General features: G+C 46.9%; 1 pseudogene; it reads right to left on the bottom strand.

The window, feature by feature from the left end:
* Positions 1 to 23902, bottom strand: part of LOC138528241 (zinc finger protein 729-like) — a 452378-nt pseudogene that overhangs the window by 227887 nt on the left and 200589 nt on the right.

The following is a 23902-nucleotide window of genomic DNA, read 5'->3' as shown; positions in this document are numbered from 1 at the left end:
AACGTGAACACACTGTCTGACAGGAGAGGAGTCCTCTTTTGTCAGGCAGCATATCCACGGTGTCAGCTGAATAACGGGAGGCAGCCGAGCTCACTTCTGAGCCCTGCTGTCTCCCATTATTTTTCTGTTTGTTGCGGAGCCAAACGGCTTCGCAACAAAGAGCAAAATCATTGCAGGGGCAGAGAGCAGACAGCACAGTCCTCCGTGTGAATAAAAGGACACGGGTGGACTGTGCTGCCTTCTGTTTAGGATAGGGGGCCGCGAGGCCCCCCCGCAAGCGCGAGGCCCGGGGCAGTTGGCCCCCCCTGCACCTCCCTCGTGACGGCCCTGGCTACCATGTCCCCACTGTGGCTCACTCGGGACCTAGCGGAAGTGTTGGACTCCATTAAAACATGGGCAATGACTGAGGTATGAAACCAATGGGATCTCTGAGACCTCTGGAAGACAACACTACCTTCTCTCTGGGCAAAGTGGTGGGAAACGCTATTGCAGTGCCCCTCCCGCTCTATGCCGTTCCGGAGCTAGGGGTTCAGTATCGCTACTGAACCCGGGAAGCCCTCCAACCCCCTAGATTCCTCAAAAGCACAGAGGTGTCACATCTAGATAGGATAGCGAGGGTGCATAGTGAATATTAGCCAGTGCCACATTTAGATAGACTTGTGAATATTAGCATGTGTCGCATCGAGACAGGACTGTAAATATTAGCCTGCGCTACATCGAGAAAGAATTTGGAAATGAGCATTCATCACATCTAGATAGTGATGGCACTAACCAACCTTTCTGCATACACCTCTCAAACTCAACACAACCACACGTACTTCACTACACCGCAACAACAAAACAAATAACGCATAGCCTTGCACAACAGAACACAACGGCTACCAACCGAAAAGCACACCCAAGCTCAGCGAACAGTGTTAACCGAACTAGGGCTGCCAACAGCACATGAGTGCTCTCTTCCACTTTTCCCGCTCGGTCCTACTAACTCTCCCCACCCCTCTTTGCTTTTCAGATCCGCCAGAGCATCAGGGAACCACCTCGGTGGTGATAGTGCACGATACGAATGTCCTTTAACATGAAGAGTTCAGTCATCTTAACCATACCACTGTAGGGGAGTCATCCAAACGCAGCTCACCCACTGACAAGGTGGGTGGTAACTCATGTCAAGTCCCATTATAGCAATTACAAAATGCTTGCCAGTGATTCTAACATTAACGGCACACTTTTTATTTTTGATGACTAAGCTGTAGGCACAGTCCGTCAAATCCCAATCTTTTCCACCAGTGTGACCACATTATTTCTGCTCTGCTGGAGTACAAGGATGCGTAGAAGCCAAAGCACCCGCTCAGCCCTCATAGTTCTGCGAAAAAGAGTGATCCCAATCATTACAGTGCAACAGACAGATAAAGCTTTTCCTTTTGTGGCAATGTGGGGTAAGGGCAGGTTGTACCTTTAAGCTGGGTGTGGACGTGAAAGAGTGGTGACCTGAACCCCGAAGTACAACAGTCCAAAATAAAGGGATTTCCAATCAAGGGTCGATGATAAGAAATATATACTTTCCAGATAACATAGGCAACAATAACTACACCCACAATACTACAAACACCACCCCTGCCGAAAGAACACAAGATGCAAGAGATGGACACTACTTTAGCTCCCAAAGGAGCATCCATTTCCCCAGCTTGGATATTACACAGCTCTTTGACAATCATCGAAGAACCTCATGAACAGCAGGGAAACAGGAAGCTGGGAAGGCATAGGATTAAGGGCCGGATGGAGAGGGCTCTAAATCACTCTGTGTAATTCTTTCTGCCACCTTGGAGTTCCGAAGTGTACCCTGGCTCTCAAGGCAAGGCCGGCTGCCATGTTTCTTCCAGAGCCTGTTTCCCCCTTTTGGCTCCCAGGATAGGGAGGGAAGTAGTAGGATTTTGTTGTCTCGTGGGAGCCCTGGTGGGGAGATATAGGGAGATTTGCTTAGCTTCCAGACCTTTTGCCAACATACTTGACAAGAGCATTATATTTCAGTGTTGTATATTTAGGTCTGACAAGGGAGAGCTTTGTGCTCTCTTACCTGGGAAAGGTGCAATTTCAGGCAGGCCTGGACAAGGTCATGTGAGTCCCCTGGCAGGATGGGGATCCAGGCAACGTAACAAGAGGATCATCACCACATTACCCCAGGACCCAGCACACAATGGTTTGGGGTGGCATCCAGCCCCATGCCACCTTTCTGCCAGTCCCCAGACTTAGTTCAGGGAACTCGTCACACTCCATTCTGCCTGATGAATGTATCCCCTCTAATAATAATAATAATAATAATAATTTATGTTAATACATGTGTGAGCGGGTAATGCATGACTTCTAGAGTAGGCACTCGATTGGCTTTCCAACTATGCAATCCTAGCTGGCATATCTTAGTTAGAGACTGCAGGCATGCCACAGATTAATTTAGTGCGCGGTCATGTGTTCCAAGGTAGACAATTTATCCTTGCACCAAAGTAGCTAAGATGCTTCGTATGTCAGGCCATTCATTCTTTGCAAGTTTCAAAACTGATAAACCAAACACTATGTCCTGATTGCTATGGGTAAAGAATTGTTGCACCAGTGGTAAACAAGGAGCTCCATTTCTAATATCGCTCTCTGAGGAAAATCTATTTCATACTGGCACACACATCACTCCTGAGAGTCAAGGAAGGTCCAAGGGTTTTTATTAAAGTTTTGTGGGCACTAGGATTGTCACTCTCTCGTCTCCAGTGGGAGGCCCATCCTAAGCTTAGTACTATTGATCAGTAACCCCTACTGTCCGTTTTCTGTCTATAGGTATGGATGATTCCCTAAGGTGCTGGCTCTCCTAAGGGACGTCCTATATGTCCCTAGTCAATCCAGCTGTTAGTGCTCTGAGGGAATAAGGAGAGTTCCTTGTACTTGCGAGGCTGGTTTCACTTACCTCTACTCCTCTTCCCGTCTCCCTCCCATCGCCTCCACCCTTTAAGGTTAGCTATCCTCCACCTCCTCCACTCGACTGCTCCCTCATCCAGTCTACTCCTCTCTACAACTACTACTGAAACACCATACTTTCACGCTGCACGTCATATGCTCATCAAAATCTCTCTGTACAGTAGCCACCCTAAACACTCACACTGCAGTACCCTTCCACTCACTAAATCAATGCCTCATCTTTTCAAATGATGGCCGCCACAGTCCACCGCTTCCTCCTGCTGGTCTCTTGGAATGCCTCTTTCCCCTCCTCCGAACTCACCCTTACATTTCTGTTCCCTGCTTTATACTTTCCCCTCTGCCTGACATTCTCCTTCTTTCTCTAGCCAATTTGGGTTCCTCTTTTCCCTCCTAGGGCGTCTATGTGCAGAAAAAGGCTTTAGAATGGGACTAAGCCATGCCCACTATCTCCATGCCAAGCCACCCCAAGTCGACCATGGTGGGTCTGCCAGCTTATTGTTCCAGCGCGTGTCAGGGTTTCCCTGGTGATAGTTTTGGTCATTCAGAGGTGTCTGTCCCCTTCCATGTGCTTTGTTGTCGAGGAATGAACGTGAGTCTCTGGCCGTGCACTGCCTAGATACCCAAGCAGGCCCCACATTGGAATGTGCTTGCGTAGGTCCGTCGACACCGCCCTCTCTTCTCCCAGGCTCTCCTTGCTGCCGCCATGGGACATTAGATGTACGGCACCCGGAAGGGTTGCTTCTGTTGTCAGGCTTCTCAGTTTCTGTGATTGTGACGCGGACATTGGTTGTTAGTTGAGGTTTGGCACTCTGCTGCTCATTTCTAGATATAGAAGAGAAAGACTGGTGAGTATCTGGCCAAAGAGGCATGGAGTGAGACAAAGGTGTACTGCTGACCTGTAGATCGGCACAAAGGGGAGGGGTATGGATTGCACTCTCCCTGGCTGAATTTTCCCTCAGAGCAGAGACTGGTTCCAAGTTGTAGTGGGGCAAGTCCCACTCTCCCTTAACGCATATGTGAACTTGGCACATTTTTCTTGCATTTATGGTTGTTTGCATATATACACGAGTACCGTGACCAGTAGCAAAGTCTGTTTATTTTTCTTCATTTTATTTCAATATTTTTGTTAAGTTTTTACAGTTTATTTAAACTTTTACACTAAAATACAAAGTAAAAACAATGACATACGAACATGAAAAAAATGATATTACTTGAAATACACATGTATAAAACAGGATAAAAGAGAAAAAGAGATCTGCTAAAGAGAAACATAAATTACATAAAACAATTACAGCTAAATACGTGTTTTATAAATACACATTTTATCTTAAAAGGGAATGAAACCTAATTAAAGAAGGCAAATAATGAACCAAAGCCATGTTAAGCAAATTCAGGTTCCCACTCATCAAGCGTTCCCAGAAAATCAGAGTCATTAAATCCTTGTAGCTATTCATAAACTTCTCTAATAATTCAGATCGAAGAGGCAAAATAGCAGGACACTCAATCACGAAGTCCTTTAAAGATTCACACAGCCCCCTCTTTTTACAAAGACGACAATTCACAGATCCCATGGAAAGGCCCCTAATGGGCCCCCATCATCAGAAGCCACATCATCAGCAAACAGAAACTGTAAAAAAAGGGAAAGCCAGAAGTGAAAACATTGTATGCTGCGCTTCCAGAACCAGCAATAACTTACCATTGAATATCAGAATGTCCCTCTGTCCGGCTCCTCGGGAGGGAACTGGAGATCCAGCCCCTTCTGAGAACAATTTGTTGAACACCCCTCGTTACTTCTTCCTCTCCCTTCCCCCTATTCATAATTCAATGCAACCTAGCCCGTCCCTGGACAGCGATGCACTACACACACACACACAGATGGTATAATGTGAAATACTGTTTCATAATCCTTCCTGACTTTGCTAATATTGGGGGTTTTGTTGTAGTTGATTCTGTTGAAAAGCATTCTGAATGGACTCGTCTTTAGTTTTATAAAAAAGTTTTTTCGTTGTCCTATTGTTCCGCCATTATTTCATTGGATCTTCTATGCCTATTTCTTCTGTCCCTATTTCTCTCCGTGCACAGCCGATATCTTAGCTTCTAGTAGTGGGAATGCTCCATCCATCGCCATTTTTGGGTTACTTTGTGCTGCATTTTGTTAGAATTGGTTGCAGCTTCCTACACATCCGATTTCGTTTCCATATATTTAACTTCTTTAAATCCAGACAGCTTTATTGTTTATTGGGCCAGAAGGATAGCTCAGGGGCAACGTTCTTGACTTGGAAGCAAGACACGGAGCAGCACAGGTGCAAATCCTGGTCGCGTGCTTAGAGGTTGGCATCCAGCAAAACACGCAATATGAGAAGTCAATGTAATGTTTGTATTTCATTTTTAATACTCTAGGGCGTCTTTTCGTCTGTTACAGAACAAAGTTCTATTTCACTTGCACCTGGGGCGGAGTAGATGTTGCATTGCTTTCCTGTAAGGCGCTGTAGACCTTCTCAATGAGCCTTCTCTTCAGCAAAGATGTTCATTTTGTTCTATGGGAGTGGGGCTCTTTTGTTATGCCAGAGGTCTTCAAACTGTGGGGTGTGCCCGCCAGGGGGGTGCGGCCGCATCCCCAGCAGGGGTCCCGGGGGGCGAGAGGCCCGCATGAAATGGAAAAAAACTTTTTTTTCAGATTGGAGGGGGCGGCTCACATGGTCGGACTGGAGCTGGAGCATTAAACTGTCTCGGGCACCAATGAAAAAGTGGCCCGCAGTTTCAAATGAATATTCATTCCTTTAGTCACAGACTGTTTGAATAGTAACCAAGGGGGTGTTTTTTGTTAAAACGTAAGCAAATTGTGATATTTAAAGAATATTCAGCAACATTTGTCAAAAATACTTCCTGCATAGTGAAGTAACTCATCTGAATGGTCCTCATTGGCCAAGAAAGTGGCCCATTTTGACTGGCCCACACTAGCATTTTGCATTTTTAGTACAGGCATTGCCCTATTACCCTATAGGTCAGTCCGAGCCTGGCAGCTCATCCATAATGCTATTGATATTTTATTTGTATCACGCTCATACAAGCGTGACGAGGCAGGGGAGGGGAACAAGGGAGAACAAAAAACAACGATCTTACTAGGCCCAGTGACATTGAGGACATGCAAGGACAGGGGCGAGGGAAGGGAAAAAGTGTATGAGGGAGGGGAAAAAGTGCTAAGCAAGGCAAAGTAAAAACAACAAAGTGCTAGTGCAGCTAGCAAGTGGCAAGAGCTAGGTTTAAGGTGCAGACAGGGGGTGTCTGATAAGTGCAGAAAAAGGGGGGGACTGTAGGGTTACAGATATAGACCAAAGTGCAAGGGTTGCCATTTGGCAGTGCGGGTGTGTGGCTGGGTGGGCAGGGACCTGGGCCCGAAATCATAGGGTAACCAGGTGCACGGTGCCGAAGCAGAACAGATCAACAGGGGAGAAGAGAAGCGAAGGCAGAGGCAAAGAGGAAGGTCGTGAGGTGCTTCCAGAACCAGAGATGGTTCTCCTCAAGTTTGAGAGTAGCAGGGAGGCTGTTCCAGGGGGAGGCACCAGTCGCAGACAGAGATCTACCTCCAGCTCGTTTCTTTGAGAAATGACTGACCCTGAAGGAGTTGGAGGAGCGAAGCGCTCGAGAGGGAAGGTGTTTACGGAGGGAAAGTTCAAGGCATTCTGGACCCAGGCCCCAGAAAGCCTTGTCGACAATGCAAAGGGTTGTGAATTTAAGCCTTTCAGCCACTGGGAGCCAATGAAGAGATTTCAGGGCTGGAGAGATATGATCCCAGGGCTTGAGGCTAAGGACAAGTCTTGCAGTCTTGTTCTGGATGAGTTGCAAAGGGCGGAGAGTAGAAGCAGGAGGCTGTTGCAGTAATCTAATCTAGAGAGAACCAGGGCTCGAGAGACGGTGAGCATCTGTGGGCAGAGGAAAAGCAGAATACTTCTGAGGACTGAGGAGGTGCAGTTGTCAGTTTGACTTTTGAGACATCAGATGTGGGCAGAAAAGGAAAGCGTGGAGTTGAAGATGACCCTGAGGTTCTTAGTTTCACAGGTGGGTGAAAGGGGAGGGCCAATAGAGGCCGGCCAGAGGGTGACAGGAAAGGATCGTGAGGGTGGGCCGATGAGGAGTATCTCCATTTTGCTGGCATTCAGGTAGAGACCATTAGCAGCACACCACTCCAGAAGAGCAGACAGGCAATCAGAGATGTGACAAGGAGAAGAGGTGGCCGAGGGGAGCCTGAAAATGAGTGGAGTGTCATCCGCATAGCACTGAAAATTGGAGCAGAAAACAGCAATGCGATGGGCGAGAGTTGCCAGGTATTGGTTGAAAGGCCAGGGTGAAAGGCTAGACCCCTGGGGAACATCACAGGTAGAGAGGGAGATAAAGGAAAGGAAGGACCCAAGTTGGACCTGGGAGGGTCGATCAGAGAGGAAAGAGGTCAGCCAGGCAAGAGCCTGATCAGTGATACCCAGTTTGTTACGGCGACGGTTATGATATGATATGGCATTTATAACGTGCCTATACACAATTGTTTCAAGGCGACGGTTGAGCAGGATGGAATGGTTGACCATGTCGAAGGCAGAAGAGAGATCGAGTAGTATGAGGACAGAGGGAATGTTAGAGTCAAGGTTGGAGAGCAGATCTTCACAGATGTTCAGGAGAGCAGTTTCCGTGCTTCTGGCAGCTCTGAAGCCAGACTGATGGTCATGGAGAAAGCCAACGGCATCAGAGTGAAGATTAAGCTGCGAGATGGCCAGGTTTTCCAGGAGTTTTCCCAGGAGGGGAGTGATAGAGATTGGGCGATAGTTTGCTGGGCAAAAAGGGTCAGCTGTGGGTTTTTTGAGTGCTTAAGATGGGAGGAAAGGGGAAGGTTCCCGAGGTGAAGGAGAGGTTGCAGAAATGACAAAGGAACGACAGTTGTCGGTGAGAGTCTGTCTGGAGAAAGCGCTGGAATACGTGTCAGCAATAGGGAGACCAGGGTTGGAGGCCAAAATATCATTTTTGAACTTCTTCCTGCCAGACTTAGTGAGAAGGGAAGGATAGTCGATGGAGAAGCAGTTGGAGACGATAGGAGAAACAGAAAGCGCCATGGGTGAGTAGAGAGAGGGACAGTGGGAAGAGTAGAACAAGTAGAGCGCTATGGAGCAATCACTGGGACAGGAAGTTACAGAGAAGCACTCAATACAAGCAAAGGGCAGGGCAAGTTTGCACAAGAACACAGCTAGAATGATCCTAAAGCAAAAAGCACAGCTTGATTTGACTTTCAACTAAAATGCAAAACGCAGCTAAATTGATTTAAAACCAAAAGCACAGCTAGATTTAACTTTGAACTAAAATGCAAAAGCAGCTAAGTTTGATTTAAAACCAAAAGCACAGTTAGATTTGACTTTCAACTAAAATGCAAACAGCAGCTAAGTTTGATTTAAAACCAAAAGCACAGCTAGATTTGAAATTACAGTTGGTTTCAGATGCTACAAGTGGGTACAGAAACACAAAGCAATTGAGAATGTAAACATGGGAGAACAAGCAGAGAAGGAAAGTGAAAGTCAAAGGAGGGTATGAGTGTGTCCAGAAGGAGAGAACTAACCCAGAATTAAGGAGGTGTAAATGTCATGGTAGTCTGGATTTCTTTGAAGATTGAGGTAGCAACATTATGGAAGTTCAGGTCAGGTGGTGTGGTGCAGAAAATACCCCAGGTAATGGACAGGGAGCAAACAGGGGCCTTAGAAAGTGGGCTGGCTAAAGCCTGCCGGTCTCTGATAGGCAGCTTTAGCAGCCCAAAGGGCCAATCCGTGTGCTGGTGGTAATGAAGCACACACAGGCAGGCTGCCTCAAAAGGAGGCAGACAGTACAGCGGCTCTCTTGTAAGTGCCACGAGGCGGCAGGAAAGGCACAGAGGGATGGCAGACACTCAACAGACAGGCATCAGAAATGGGTGGCCATGGAAAAAATGAGGCAGCAAACACGCTGTGCTTTCGAGTATTTCTTCAAAATTATCTGTTTTTTTTTTGCAAAATAAAAATGATGATTTTTCTTTTTTTCTGTTCAACCTTCAATATTCAAAAAACAATGCGAGGGATGAATTTGTTGCTGAGAGAAGGCCAAGCGACCTCCTACCTGAGTGTGGGCTGATTGCCGGGTGATGGAAGTAGCAACAGATCCTCAGATAGGCATTCAGCTTATCGAGTGGAGGAAGAGCCACCCAGTGGCCCTGTCTCCCATTATGGAGGAGCCAGCCTAGTGAAACACCAAGAACACCAAGCACTCACTCAGCTGGTTTTTCCAGCTGTAGGAGTGCTCCTGGGCAGGCTGAACTGGCAAACGGAAACACGGTTTCCCTTTGACAGTTCAGTTCAGTTCCCCAGCTGCAAAATAACACCAACAACCCTCGCTTTAAGTTTACTAAAGTATCTATCATTGAGACAGAAAAAATCATACTCTCACTCAAACCATCTAACTGCCAGGGAGATCAATGTCCAGCCCAACTGATAAAGGACGCAGCTAGAGACCTGGCTCCCTTTATCTCAAAACTCATTAACGCCTCATTCGCAACAGGTTCCATACCTAGTAACCTAAAAGAATCCTGGGTACTCCCATTGCTTAAAAAACAGACGCTAGACCCTGCCATACCCACAAACTACCGCCCAATCACTACTGTGCCATTCCTCCTAAAAATCATAGACAAAGTGGCGTACTCACCAATACAGAACCACCTTGAATCTAACAATTTACTAGGAGTACGGCAGTCTGGCTTCTGTCCCCAGCATGGGACTGAAACTGCCCTCTTAGACCTAAAGGCGCAAATTGACTAGCTAAGGGATCAAGGCAAACCAGCCTTACTCCTCCTCCTGGACTTATCAGCTGCATTTGACCTTGTTGACCACAAGGTCCTTTGTAGGCACTTGGATATAGCCGCGCACTTCTCAGAAGAAGCCACAAATTGGATCCAATCCTTCCTCAATAATAGGACCATGAGAGTTTTCTCCACTACTGCGGCAGCAGACTCCATCCCCATCACATGTGGTGTGCCCCAGGGATCCTGTGTTTCTCCTACACTCTACAACATCTTCACAAAGCCCCTTTTCGATGATCTGGACCTTCTGGGTATCACCTACACTAATTATGCAGATGATACTCAGATTCTCCTACCACTTACCGGTGATTACGACAAGGATTTTGCCTTGGTGAACAGAGTGTATCTCATCATCCAGGCATGGATGGCCACACACGGTCTATGCCTGAATGATGACAAAACAGAGCTCATCATCCTGGGCACACCCACCACCCTAAAAAAACTGGGCCCCAACTACTCCTCTTTTAACATTGACAACAACCAAATTACAACTGCTCACACAGTAAAAACTCTGGGTTTCTACCTGGACTCCACCCTCTCTTTCAACAAGCAGGTCAATGCGCTGGCTTCCGCAACCGCCTATACCTGTAAACTGATAAGAGCAGGCAAACCCTTCCTATCGAACAACAGCTGTATCACTCTCGCGAGAGCGCTCGTGTTATCAAAACTGGACTACTGCAATTCGCTCTATATTGGGGCTAATAAGGAAGTCATCAAAAGAATTCAAATTTTGCAGAACAATGCGTTTAGAGCAGCACTTACTATTCCTAGGAGAGCCCACATCACCGAATTTAGACGAGCCAATAACTGGCTTTCTACTCAGGGGAAAATCCAACTAAAAGTCGCCTCTTTGGTCCACAAATGCCTAAACAGCGCCGCACCGCAGTACCTCTCTGCGAGATTCACGAGATTAAAACCTACAAGACTCACCAGATCTGCCAACTCCAACAGGTGAAAAGCAGCTCAACTCTGGAACTCCCTTCCACCCTCCCTGAAGACAGTTCAACCCTTCCTCACTTTCCGACACAACCTCATAACGTGGATCAAACATACAGACACACAATAGAGCATCCACTGCCTAGACTTATTTATCCCAGGAGCTTCTGATTAGGACTGTAAATACATGCATCCGCATTCTCACCTGTTGTATATTCCTGTATATTTGGTATATTATTACTTCATATGTTTCCTGTTTGCTTTATTTGCCATGCGATCCTGTAACCAAGCTTTGAGTTGTCTTATAAAATGCGCCCGGTTACCCCTGGGTCTGGTGCGCAATATAAGTAATAAAAACAAACAAACATGCTCACTGAGCCATGCCAGGCTGAGGGCGTTTTGCTTTGCCAGCCTTGCATAGCTCATTGGAAATGCTGGCTGGGGCACTGAATGTCTGTATGTGGGAGCTCCTATGCCTCCTCACACATACAGAAAGAGCTTCCTGGAGCGGGGTGTTTCAGCACCCATGTGCAGGCCCCTGCAAAAGGTAGGTTTATGTTAATTTATTTTTTATTTAACTATGTGTATGGATGCATATATGCTTGAGTTATGAGTGAGTGTATGGTGATGGGTGCTCGTGTGAATGATAGAGTGATTGCTGTGCGAATGTGTGTGTGTTTGTTTTGGTCCTTTGAGCTGATTTTGGCGAGTGGGGAGTAGAAGGGGAAGGAGGGTTGTACAACAAAGGCATTTAAAAAAAGCCTTTGTTGCACAATCCCCCTACCCACCTGCCAAAATCAGCTCTCATTCTGAGGAGCTGTGGAGCCCAGGGGACAGGGATGGTATTTTATTACTGGATATTTATCATAGATGTCCAGTCAAAAATATCATGCTTTCCCCCCTGGCCCCCCAGCGCATTGCATACACTCAATCATGTTGATGATCCTCGGTCGCTATGGCATATCTGGTTGAAATATCTATGCCCTCCAGGGACTGTGATGAGAGCTAGATCGGTGAGAGCAATGGGATAGTGGTGAGAGCCGGATTAGGAGAGCCCAGAGTCTGTTTGTTTGTTTGTTTGTTTGTTTGTTTATTTGATAATGCGCTCCAAGCCCTTGGGCAGCTGGGCGCAACAATACAAGTAGACTCGAAACTTAGTTACAGTGCCTGACACAGGCTATTACAAAACAGAGGTAACTTACAACAAATGATGCAAGTGATACAGTACATATAGGATCATGATGGGTAAGCGTAGAAGAATACCGTCTTAACATATGTATAGCATGATCAGCTAGATGAGGGTGAATATCGTTACATGTCATTGTTGTGCAGCCATTTGAGAGCGTTACATCTAAATCTAGTGTAGGGTAATGGGCGTCTGAGGTCAGGTGGGAGTGTGTTCCATGATTGTGCAGCTCTAACAGGGAAGCTAGATCCACCTGCTGTGGTAAATTTGAATCTCGGGACTTCAAGTAAGAAGGTGTTGGCAGATCTCATCAGTCGGTTTGAGGGTCTCCAGTTGATTCTTTCAGCTAGGTAGGGGGGTGCTTGATTGTTGAGGCATTTGCATGTGAGAGAAATAGTTTTAAGGAGGATTCTGTCCTTTATCTTTAGCCAGTGGGCCTCAGTCCGATGTTTGGAGATATGCTCTCTACGTAGGATATTCAAAGCTGCTCTTAGGGCTTTGTTTTGTAATCTCTGGAGTTTGTCAATGACCGACTTATTTGCACCTGAGTATAGGGCGTTGCAATAGTCCAGTCTGGACATGACAAGGGCATTGGCCAAGGTGAGGCAGCTGGCACTGGACAGGAATGGTCTGGCAGCACGGATGAGTTTACACGTGTAAGTGGTTGTAGAGGCGAGGGAGTTCACTTGCTTTTTAAGGGTGAGAGCTGAGTCGAGGTAAAAACCTAGAGTTTTAACCTCTCGCATAACCTTAATAGTATTATTGTCAATGTTAAATGAGGCATAGTCCAGGGTGAGTTTAGTTAGGTTATGGTCTGATCCGAGGAGAAGGATTTCAGTTTTATCGTCGTTCAGGTAGAGGCCATGGGTGGCCATCCATGCCTGAATGAGGATGTATATTTTATTCACCAAAGCCAGGTCCACTTCATAGTTGCCCGAAAGGGGTATGAGGATCTAGGTGTCATCTGCATAATTTGTGTAGGTGACACCCAGTCTGTCCAACTTGTCGAACAATGGCTTGGTGAAAATGTTGTACATAGTGGGTGAGACACAGGAGCCCTGTGGGACTCCACATGTAATTTGGATGGGATCGGCACAGGTAGAGGTGGAAAAGACTCTCATGGTCCGGTTGGCTAGAAAGGATTGGACCCATGCTATAGCTTCCCCTGTGAAATTGGCAGCGAGCTTGAGGTGGTTGAATAAAACTGCATGATCCACCAAATCAAAAGCTGCTGGCAAGTCCAGTAGGAGTAGCAGCGCTGTTTTCCCACTATCCTTGAATTCCTCAATTTTAGTTTTAAGATCTATCAAGGCTGTTTCAGTGCCATGGAGAGGGCGGAAGCCCGATTGGCGCAAGCCTAGTAGATGGTTAGCTTCTAAGTAATCTTGAATTTGGAGATAGGCTACACTATCGATGATTTTTAGTAGGAAAGGTACAGTGGTGATAGGCCTATAATTAGTTGGGATGGATGGATCAAGGGTTTGTTTCTTAAGAAGGGGGAGGACCCAAAATTCTTTTAGGTTAGCTGGCACTGTGTGGGATTTGAAAGAGGAGTTAATGAGCTTAGAGATAAACGGGGCTAAATCTCTGGCTGCGTCCTTTATTATTTGAGCTGGGCAACTGTCGCCCTTACAGTTGGAAGGCTTCAGTGAGAGGATAACCTTTTCAGTGTCGATGATGGAGATAGGTTTGAAGCTAAAAGGGGGGATAGTATTAGGCTCAGTCACTAGAGGTGCTTGTTGATCAGTAGGAGAGAGGGCATCCTTTTATTAGTTATTTTAAGCTGGAGGGTGGAAATATTATTTAATAGGGCGTTCTGTATGTTAGTGCACCATATCTTGTCCTTGGGGACCGTGTCAGTTGGTTGGATGCGGGATTCCATTTCCCAGAGGATGGCAAAAAGTTCCTTGGTATTAGATTTGGCATTAGTAATTCTGTCATTGAATACATTTTTTTTGTATTGATAATTTCTGTCTTGTAATATTTGGTGAATTGGGTTAAGTTAACTTTGTTGTCGTCAGTAATTGTGCCAGATAGTTTGGAGTTTTCATTTCTGCTTTCTAAGGTCCTTAAGTTGGGGTGTGAACCAAGCATTAAGGTGGGCTTCTTGTTTAGCTTTGCGTAGTTCTGGTGGTGCAATAGTATCTAGTGCATGAGACATAGCTTTATTAAAGGTGTCTACTAGGGTGTCTGGGTCAGTATTGTTCTCCAGGCCATTGATAGTAGGCAGGAGGAGGGGGATGGTGGGGAGTGGTGGTATCATTTTGATAATTTTAGGGCTGAGGAGGTCAAGTGTGGTAGTGGAATTTATTAGATAGTGGTCGGTCCATGGTTGAGGGATGATGTCAGTAATGACTATGTTGCAGTTAAGTTCAGATACCCAGTCAAGGGTTCTACCTTTAACATGTGTGGGGGTGAGGACTTTTTGGGTAAGGCCGTGGTCGTTTAGGATAGCTGTTATAGAGAAGGCATTTTTATTATCTGGCTCATTGAAGCCAATGTTAAAGTCGCCCAGCAACAGCGTTTGCGGAGTGATTTGGGGTATTGTTAGCTATGAGGGTGGTAAGGTCATCTTCGAAGGTTCCCAAGGGACCTGGGGGCCTATAGATCAAGTCAATAGTTAGCGTGCGGTTATTAGAGAGTTGCAATTTTGCTGAGAGTACTTTGCAGGAAGCACAGGGAGGTGAGGTGGTGAATCTGATAAGCAAAGTAGTTTTAGCGATGATGGCTAGGCCACCGCCTTTAGCATTGGGTCTATCTACTCTGTGGATCTGGTAATTGTCAGGTACGGCTAGCATCAGGGAGGGTCCTGCTGCCTCGTGGAGCCAGGCAAGGAGGTCGATGCTGCTGTTGTTTAGTATGTCAGCAATTTCAGTTGCATGGGCTACCATGGATCTGGCGTTGATAAGGGATCCAGTAAGTGATAAAGTATTCTTAGGAATGGGATAGCTTGCAGATTTATCTGTGTGCTTGTTTCTACTCGGGTGTTTCTTTTTATGAAAGTGAGTAGGATTCGGGGTCGGAGTTGAGGGTTTCGTGGCTTGAATTTGCTTATCCAAGTGCGTCTGTATAGTTGGGGATCTAACAGTATTGTTTGCGCTATTTCTTTTGGGTTCATAAATGCAAGGTAGTCTTGCCCTATGTCTCAGTTTTCTGTCTGTGGGGGGGGGGGCTAGTGCTGTAGGTAGAAAAGGCCATGATTGTAGTTAGGAGGGTCAGGGAGGTCAGGTTTCTACACATGGTAGTTAGAGTAGTTAAATGGTTCAAGTTGCTTCCCTTACTTCCCTAGGATGTCTGGCTAGGGTGTCGCAATATAGATTGCGGGTGGCTAGTTATAGCCAGGGGTTCATCTAGTGATATGGATCATTGTTAGGCAGAAACCTGTGCAGTTCCCTCTGGGACCACTGCAAAAAGTTTAAGTCTACAGGAGTTAGCAGTAAACCCAATTGGTAGCAGTCTGCACCACCCATATTTACCTGGTAGCTGTGGCTGAGCAGTCAGACTTCTCTCAAGATGAGTTAGGCAGTATTTGGAGTATACAAGATAGGGCAATTTACACAGTAGAACAAGCAGACACTGATCAGAGCTTGGTGTGTAAAGATATATAATGTTTTATTTAAAAACACATCTATGAAAAACACACTGGCACTAATACGGCAAACAACTTCAATCACAATTACTATAAGTATATCAATCCCCCTAACAATATTTCAACAAGTCAAGGTTCAACGGCACCACTTATTTGCAGACAGAGATGAATGCTTTAACCTAGATGGCACTCTAATATTCGTTAGACAGGGAGAGAAAAGGCAGGGTATGAAACCAACTCAGTACCAACACTTTTACGAAGCAAATGCAAGGCAAGCAAGGCAGGGTCTACTGTAGATCACAAAGTTCAGAGGCCAGGCCCACTCGGAGAGAGGCAAGGCGGTATGTCCCAAAAGTATCACAGTGGAAATGCACTTCAAGTCTTTGTAGCAAAATGTCACAGAAAGGTTGGACTAGTTTCAGAACGAAAGTTAAGAAGTTCTGGAGGCGACCCAATGGAAAGGTAAGGATTTAAGACACCTCAGGCTAACTGTCACAAGGGAAGCCAGGTGGACAAAGTACCTTGTAAGTGAAGAGACAGCTCCGGCGGTGGCAGTTGTTCCTGGTGGTGGATGCAAGTCGGGGCTTTGCCAGAAGATGAGATGATCTCGTCGTCGAAGAAAAGTTGAAGATCGTTGCACCACCAGGGAAGAGACCAGCCGCGGAGTGCTCCGTCACAAGACACCACCTTTTGGTCGCGGTCCAGTGGTTAGTGGCTATCCGGTTGCCGGGGTGCTCAGTATGGGCAATTCGACCACTAGACATCCTGGAAGCGAAGAAAAAGCAAAGGGACTGGTTGTTCCCACCAGTCAGGGGAAGAAGACTCTCCGGCAGGGAGATCTCCTCTGTCGTTGGGAAGTGGTGAGTCGGTTCAGCAGGGCTCCACCGGGGGTGTCGTCGTTGCAGGTCGGCTCAGCTTTACCCTCGTCGGATTCTTAGGTCCTGTGGTGACTTCTCAAGATCCAGTCCCAAAAGCCCTGCTTTTATGCAGAAACCCCCATTCATTCAGCCTAGCTGTCAATCAAAACACGCTAAGTGGTGAGCGGGGCGGCTCACCACTTGGGACAATCACACCAGAGTGCGACTTGAGTTGGCACGGCAACTCAGTCCAGGGTGCCTACACCCCCGCCCACACCCCCTGTGGTACCCAGACAGAATGGCACCACTTTGGAGGGCTTCTGTGCAGAAGCCCGCCAAAAGTGGAACAAAGGGCTCAACCTTTGGTTCGGAGTTACAAAGGCGAACACATACGCCATTTTAAAAACCGAGTTCTGGCAGAAAATACCAACCGGTGGATTTATTTAAGACAAATAAACCGGCGGTTTGTTAGAGACTAACGCGAAAAAGTATTAGCCTCCAACAATGGGAAGAATCACATAGGAATATATTCGCGGTCGAATATAAAAAGTAGTATCCACTGCCACCAGCCAAAACTCGACGAAGGGGGACGGAACAGTGCCCCCTCGAACAACAGACCCAGGGGTAATCGAATTACCCCTACCAGTACGTCCACAATAGGATGGTTTGTACTGGTTCTGTTAGCAAATTTAGGTCTAGTAAAGCCAATGGTGACTTTACATGCCTTGGGAGACAGTAGTCAGTCCCAGGGTATGGAGTCTATGGTGGGGATCCTCTAGGACACCCCAGTGTTACGGCACGGAGGGTGCGGTGTAACACACATAGCAAAACACATGAGGCCCTATGGAGTAAAAGACCCCATAGCCCATAGAACACATTGACATCCAAAGGAATTAACCACATTCATGTCCAAGAGTGGGAGGAAAAGAGTCTCACTCTTGGCAGGATGAAAAAAACAAACTCCAGAAATCCAGCAAAGCTGCTGGGGGACTCACTAGGTTAGGAAATTCAGCCTAAACAGAGAATTCTCCCTAACAATCATGACATTCAAGAATCACAATATGAACTAAAATGCATGACTTAGAGTAGTTAGCAACGTGCAAGGCAGGCGACCCATGGGTCTTAAATAGGTAACAGGATGCAGTGGCAAGCTACCAAGGGGTCTCGGATAGGTCACAGGGTGCAATGGTAGGCGACCAAAAGGGTCTCGGATAGGTCACAGGGTGCCATGGTAGGCGACCAAAAGGGTCTCAAAAAGGTCACAGGGTACAGTTGTAGCAATGCGGCAGTCTAGGCAGTACTGGGTGAATGAATGGGCACATTCATAGCAGAGGTACAAAAGGCAAAGCAGATACCAGGCTTGCAGCAAATGTGGGCATATCAGGCAAAGAGCAATGCAACATACATGGGGCACCAATCCGTAGTGAGGCACAGCAGGTTAGGTTATGCAAGTACACTACACTTACATCAAGTAAGGAGCAGTGCAGAGTACACAGGGCACCATTCAAAAGTGTGGCACGTCAAACAGGCATTGCACCTCGAGCATTATCAGGCAGAAGAGCGATGTAGCATACATGTGGAGCAGATCAGAATATGTGCGCAGCAGGTTTGGATATGCAGGAGGTAGGCAGACTAACTCAAGAATCGCGCACATTAGTCTGAGGCAGGCGCAATAAGGGAGCATAGCAGGTAAAGCATAGGCAGTATGGCAGGTGTTACACAGGGGTGCTGCAGGTGAGCACGTTGGTAGCAAACTGGGGGCGAGCACTATAGACGGTAAGGAGAGCGCTGTATCTCAGAGTCAATAAAGTACATTAAAGGTGGTGCAGGTAGCGTGGATTACCTTCCATTGCAGGTGGTCAAGCACTGCTGGTTGAGTTAGCCCGAGGGGCACTAGAGGCAAGATGAATTGCAGAAGTTTTTGGGCATAAAAACGTCGCCTGGCTGCGTGGCTGCGCTCGGGCAGCTCAGTCAGGGGGATGGCCTTCTCTCTGGGCCTTACCTCATTGGCCGGCTCTCGCCTGCCGGTGATTGGAGTCACGATATGTTGCCAGTCAGCACCAATCCGGAGGCAGGATGCAGGGTCCAGGTCAAGCAGGCATTCAGGACAAGGTCAGGCGCGGGGGGACCAAAGCGCGGCGGCCATCTTTAAATTACGGCGGGCATCTTTAAATTGCCTGACAAACGAATTTCGAGTGGAATGCAAACACATGGGCAATATGTGCTTGGAGTCTGCAGGTAAGTAAGGTGAGCAGCCTTTGTAGAGTATAGCGGACAGGTGCTCTTCAATAAAAGCAATTTTAGAGCGGATGAGGCGAAGATGTGCTGTGAGGATAACGAGGGCTCTGAGGCCGCTGATATTATGCCTGGAGATTACTTCTTCCTCTCTGCATCTCGAAGCAGCGCGGGCTGCACCTACAGCGGGCTCAGAGACGGTGTGGCTACTGGACATCATGAGGAACAGACAGGGTGGTGGGGTGGGGAGAGCACAGCGACTGGGCTAGGAGTAGGATAAGGAAGTCCAGAGACTGTGAGGGGAGCAGGTGGGGGTGCCCCTGGACTATACTGGGAGTATGGTGCAGTGACGGCGTGCGATAGTTCATAGCCATTTGGCATTTTTGGGGGGGCCTGGCCTGCCCCATTTTGCTCGGGGGGAGCCCAGGCCTAAAAGGTTTGAAGACCACTGCATTATGCGCTGGTGTAATGTCTCTACTATGTGCGATCTTTGATGCTGCAGCAGAGTAGACACCAGATTTAAGTGTTTATCACAATCTGTGCACTTGTAGGTCTTTTCATTATGTATAGCAACATGCATTCTCAGATTGGAGGATTGTCTGAAGCTTTTTTCCTACACGGTGTACAATAGAAAGGTTTCCACCGAGTATGGATCCTTCTCAGATCTGAGGACAGACTGAAGGTTTTTGTGCGCTCTGTGCACTTGTATGGCTTCCCCCCTGTATGGATCCTTAGATGGCTTATCAGACTTGAGGACCGACTGAAGCTTTTCTTGCACTCACTGCACTTGAAGGGCCTCTCCCCTGTATGGATACTCTGATGGCTTATCAGATGTGAGGACTGACTGAAGCTTTTCTTACACTCTGTGCACTTAAAGGGCCTCTCCCCTGCATGGATCCTCTGATGCCTTCTCAGATTTGAAGAATGACTGAAGCTTTTCTTGCACTCTGTGCACTTGTAGAGTTTCACCCCAGTATGGATCACGAGATGCTTTCTCACAGATGAAGAGTCAAAGAAGCTTTTCTTGCACTCTTTGCAGTTGTAGGGCTTCTGCCCATTATGGATCATGAGATGCTTTCTCAAAGATGACAAGTCATAGAAGCTTTTCTTGCACTCTGTGCACTCGCAGGGCTTCTCCCCTCTATGGATCCTTCGATGTCTTATCAGATGTGAGGACCAACTGAAACCTTTCCTGCACTCTATACACTTATAGGGCTTTTCCCCAGTATGGATAATGAGATGCTTTCTCAGAGATGATGAGTCATTGAATCTTTTCTCACACTCGGTGCATTTGTAGGGCTTCACCCCAGTATGGATCCTCTGATGCCTGCTCAGATTGGAGGACTGACTGAAGCTTTTCTTGCATTCTGTGCACTTGTAGGGCTTCTCCACAGTATGGATCCATTGATGTCTTCTCAGACGTAAAGATTCACTGAAGCTTTTCTTGCACTGTGTACATTTATAGGGCTTCTCTCCAGTATGGATCTTCTGATGGTTTATCAGATATGAGGACTGACTGAAGCATTTCTCGCACTCTGAACACTTGTACGGCTTCCTCCCAGTATGGATCATTTGATGCCGTCTCAGGGATGAAGATTCAGTGAAGCTTTTCTTGCATGGTGTGCATTTGTAGGGCTTCACCCCAGTATGGATCCTTTGATGGACTATCAGATTTGAGGACCGACTGAAGCTTTTCTTGCACTCCGTGCACTCATAGGGCTTCTCCCCAGTATGGATTTGTTGATGGCTTCTCAGAGACGTAGATTTACTGAAGCTTTTCCTGCACTCTGTGCACTTGAAGGGCCTCTCCCCTGTATGGATCCTCTGATGGCCTATCAGACTTGAGGAATGACTGAAGCTTTTCTTGCACTCTGTACACTTGTAAGGCTTGTCTCCTGTATGGATCCTTAGATGGCTCTTCAGATGTGAGGACCGAATGAAGCTTTTCTTGCACTCTGTGCACTTGTAAGGCTTTACCCCTGTATGGATCCTTAGATGGCTCATCAGATTTGAGTACCGACTGAAGCTTTTCTTGCACTCTGTGCACTTGTAGGGCTTCCCCCCTGTATGGATTGTTAGATGGCTCTTCAGACTTGAAGACTGACTGAAGCTTTTCTTGCACTCGATGCACTTGTAGGGCTTCTCCCCTGTATGGATCCTTAGATGGCTCATCAAATGTGAGGACTGACTGAAGCTTTTCCAACACTCTGTACACTTGTAGGGCTTCCCCCCATTATGGATCATGAGATGCTTTCTCAGAGATGGCGCTTCACAGAAGCTCATCTTGCACTCTGTGCATTTGTAGGACTTCACCTCGGTGTGGATCTTCTGATGGCTTATCAGAAGTGAGGACTGACTGAAGCTTTTCTTGCACTCTGTGCAAGGGAATAATCCCAGCTGTTTCCTTGGTTGCAATGCCAGCTTACAGTCCTTGCCATGTTCTGGGCTCTGATGCGACTTCTCCTCATTATAGTCCATGATGCAATGAATTCCTCAAACCCAAAAGCCGGTTATGTTTATCTTTCCCTCTGTGCATATGCTGGTCTTCCTAGTATTGACACTTTCCTCCACTATAGACACTCATTGTGTCTCACGCTCATGTGGGAGCTCTTGCGTATGATTAAATGGACCAGTGAGAAAAGCACATACCACAATCAAGTCAGTCAGATGCCTTCTCATTTGTATCAATCCTCATAGGTGTGCAGTGTGTTGGGTTTCCTGTGAGGTGTGTGATTTCTCTACAAGTGCTTTAGTGTGCCACTGTTCATCTTGTGATTATTTTCAGACACTTGATTCTTGTCAGGGATCTGTTGAAAGAAGCAGAGATTCCAGGTATTATTTCAAATCAATGTACATCCAAAATATGTATGATTTGTGTGGAAGGCTACGAATTCATTGGAACCAAATTAGATGCAGGCTGAAGTTGGTGAATGCCTCCATCCATCAACACAAATGGCTCTGAAAATGTATAGGGAGCAGCTCTGATCGTGGCTACATTTCCGAGCAGCCTACGTCCTGCCTGCCTTAAACCTTAACTAAACTGGGCAGCAGGACCTCCACTCAATTTAGTGAAGGCAGATGGTGGTAACAAAGCTACTGCTTAGGTCAGCTTCGATGGGATGGTAGCCCGCCTTTCCTGGGCTTGAGGAACCTAAAGGGATACCCTTTGCTAGGCTGCACACGTACGCCCGACTCAAATTAATCCTTTTTGGCTATATAAGTCCTGGGAATGGGGATGGAGGAGACTGTCCATCTTGAGCTCATAGACCATCACTCAAGGCGCTGCTTGGTGCAATCCTCCTAACAGAAGTGCTTTCACCGGGTTGCCCCTGCCTACAGGCCATTGCTCGTGCCCAGGAATCTAATTGGGCAGACTGGTGAACTGGGGGAAGCACCAACTGTCATGTCGGCAACATTTAGAAAAAGAGCCACTACCAGCTTTGGTAGAGTCTAAGCCACTGACCAGCCTGTGCTCCCCCCCCACCCCCTACGCCTCAGTTGAACAGAGTGCTGGCACTGGCAAATGTTTGAGTGTTCAGCAGAGGGTAAGGTGCGACAGGGTCTTGGGGGGAAAGAATAGCCACAGATGGGCCCATAGAGTCAGATGAGAGCCTGAACCAATGGAAGGGCTCTGGCTAGAACCAGAAAGAGAACAGTATGAATGGAGAGTGAATGGGGGAGTGTGAGTTGTAGGGGTGAGGTCAAGAAGTGGACCCGCAGACAAGGCAGAGGTGAGTCAGAGTGCAGTTGAAGTTTTAATTGTGAAAGTGAGTGGTAATAGTTAGCATGAGGGGAGAGTGAAGATAGAGAGGGGGAGAGAAAGCATAAAGGGTATTGGGGTGAGAGAAAGGCGGTGGTAGGAGATGTGGAGAGAGTGCAAGGTAGTAGTGGTGAGGGCGGAGTAAAGCAGTAGCAAGGTAGTTGGTGGAGGTAGGATAGGTGGAGAGCATATGGTAAGATTAGGGCACAGTGGAGTGTGTGTGAGAGTGTGTGGAGGGTGGATAAGAGAAAGGTAAGCAGAGAGAGGAGGGGTAGGAGAAGAGAAGTGTGGACATAGGAGAAGACCAGAGGGTGTGATTGACAGAAGAGGGAGAGGAGCAAGTGTGAGTACAGCAGAGAGTGTGCCAAAGTAGGGAGATCAAGGAAAGTAGAGCGAGGAAGAGTGCCAGTCTTTCCTATTGAGAAATATTTGAAGTTTTAGCAGAGGTACCCCAGAGTCAGATAAACAAGGCTTTTCCCTTTAGGTCCTCACATGTTGCTAGCTTTACAATAGTAGGCATGCCGATTGCTAGTTCACAAATCTGGGGTTAAGGAGGTGTGAGTCCATGGGAGGATGAGAGGGAGAAGCCCATTACTGAACCCAGCCCGTAACTTAACCAGAATCAAAGCAAACCAGTTCTATATTTTTATAATAAGAACCTATAATAAGAACCCTTGAAAGTTTTTCGGATTCTGGTAGTTATTAAGGCCATCTGAGGAAAAGGGCAATTGGTAGTAGTAGTTGTTTGCCCTTGCCATGTCGTAAACATTGGCACATTTGAAGCAAAGTCTTAGGCAAGTAAGGAATTAGTTGACATTCTCTGTTTTGTGACATTTTATCAGTCTACAACAGTCATCAGATAATGAATATAAGGGCCCCAGATTTCTGGGGGACACGCATGTTAGGGCAGGGTCCTAATGAACGCTGTTTCCATGTCATGGCAGTAGGCGACATCTTGGAGCCTATATCGTGCGTTGGGTTGGCGGCCCCTCCTCCATGTTATAGCTAACCTCCTACGTGCCAGTACAGTGTGAAAGAAGGGGGATATTATTGCTGCATTGAGCCATGACTGTTATGTCCCTGATTTTCCCTCTATGACGCAAGATTATTGATGAGAGTGTCATCTACTAGCAAAAGCATGTATGACAGACTAACGGCAAAGCCAGGAGCACACACCAGAACTTATGGAACCATTGCTGAACTTAAAGGTCAATATTAATCAGCTCCAAAAATTCAATAATTACCTATAGATTATGGTCATCATGAGCACGTTCTCAGGCTAAACCAAGGATGGTCCAATATGTAGAGCTGATACTATTACAGTCACAAAGTTGCTTATAAGAGAGAGACTTCATCCCAAGAGTTGAGTGCCCATATGTATAAACAGTGACTGAGGCACCCACTTTACTGTCCAAGTAATAAAGGAACTGTGTACAACATTACCAATATAACCAACTCCATTGCCTCCACCATCCTCAATCTGAAGGGGCAGTGGAAAGACAGAAAGGTGTGATCAAGAATG

The sequence above is a fragment of the Ambystoma mexicanum genome, chromosome 7q, assembly GCF_040938575.1.
Source record: "Ambystoma mexicanum isolate Mex_15411 chromosome 7q, UKY_AmexF1_1, whole genome shotgun sequence".
Classification (NCBI taxonomy): Eukaryota; Metazoa; Chordata; class Amphibia; order Caudata; family Ambystomatidae; genus Ambystoma; species Ambystoma mexicanum.
This window is presented reverse-complemented; position numbering and strand designations above follow the sequence as displayed.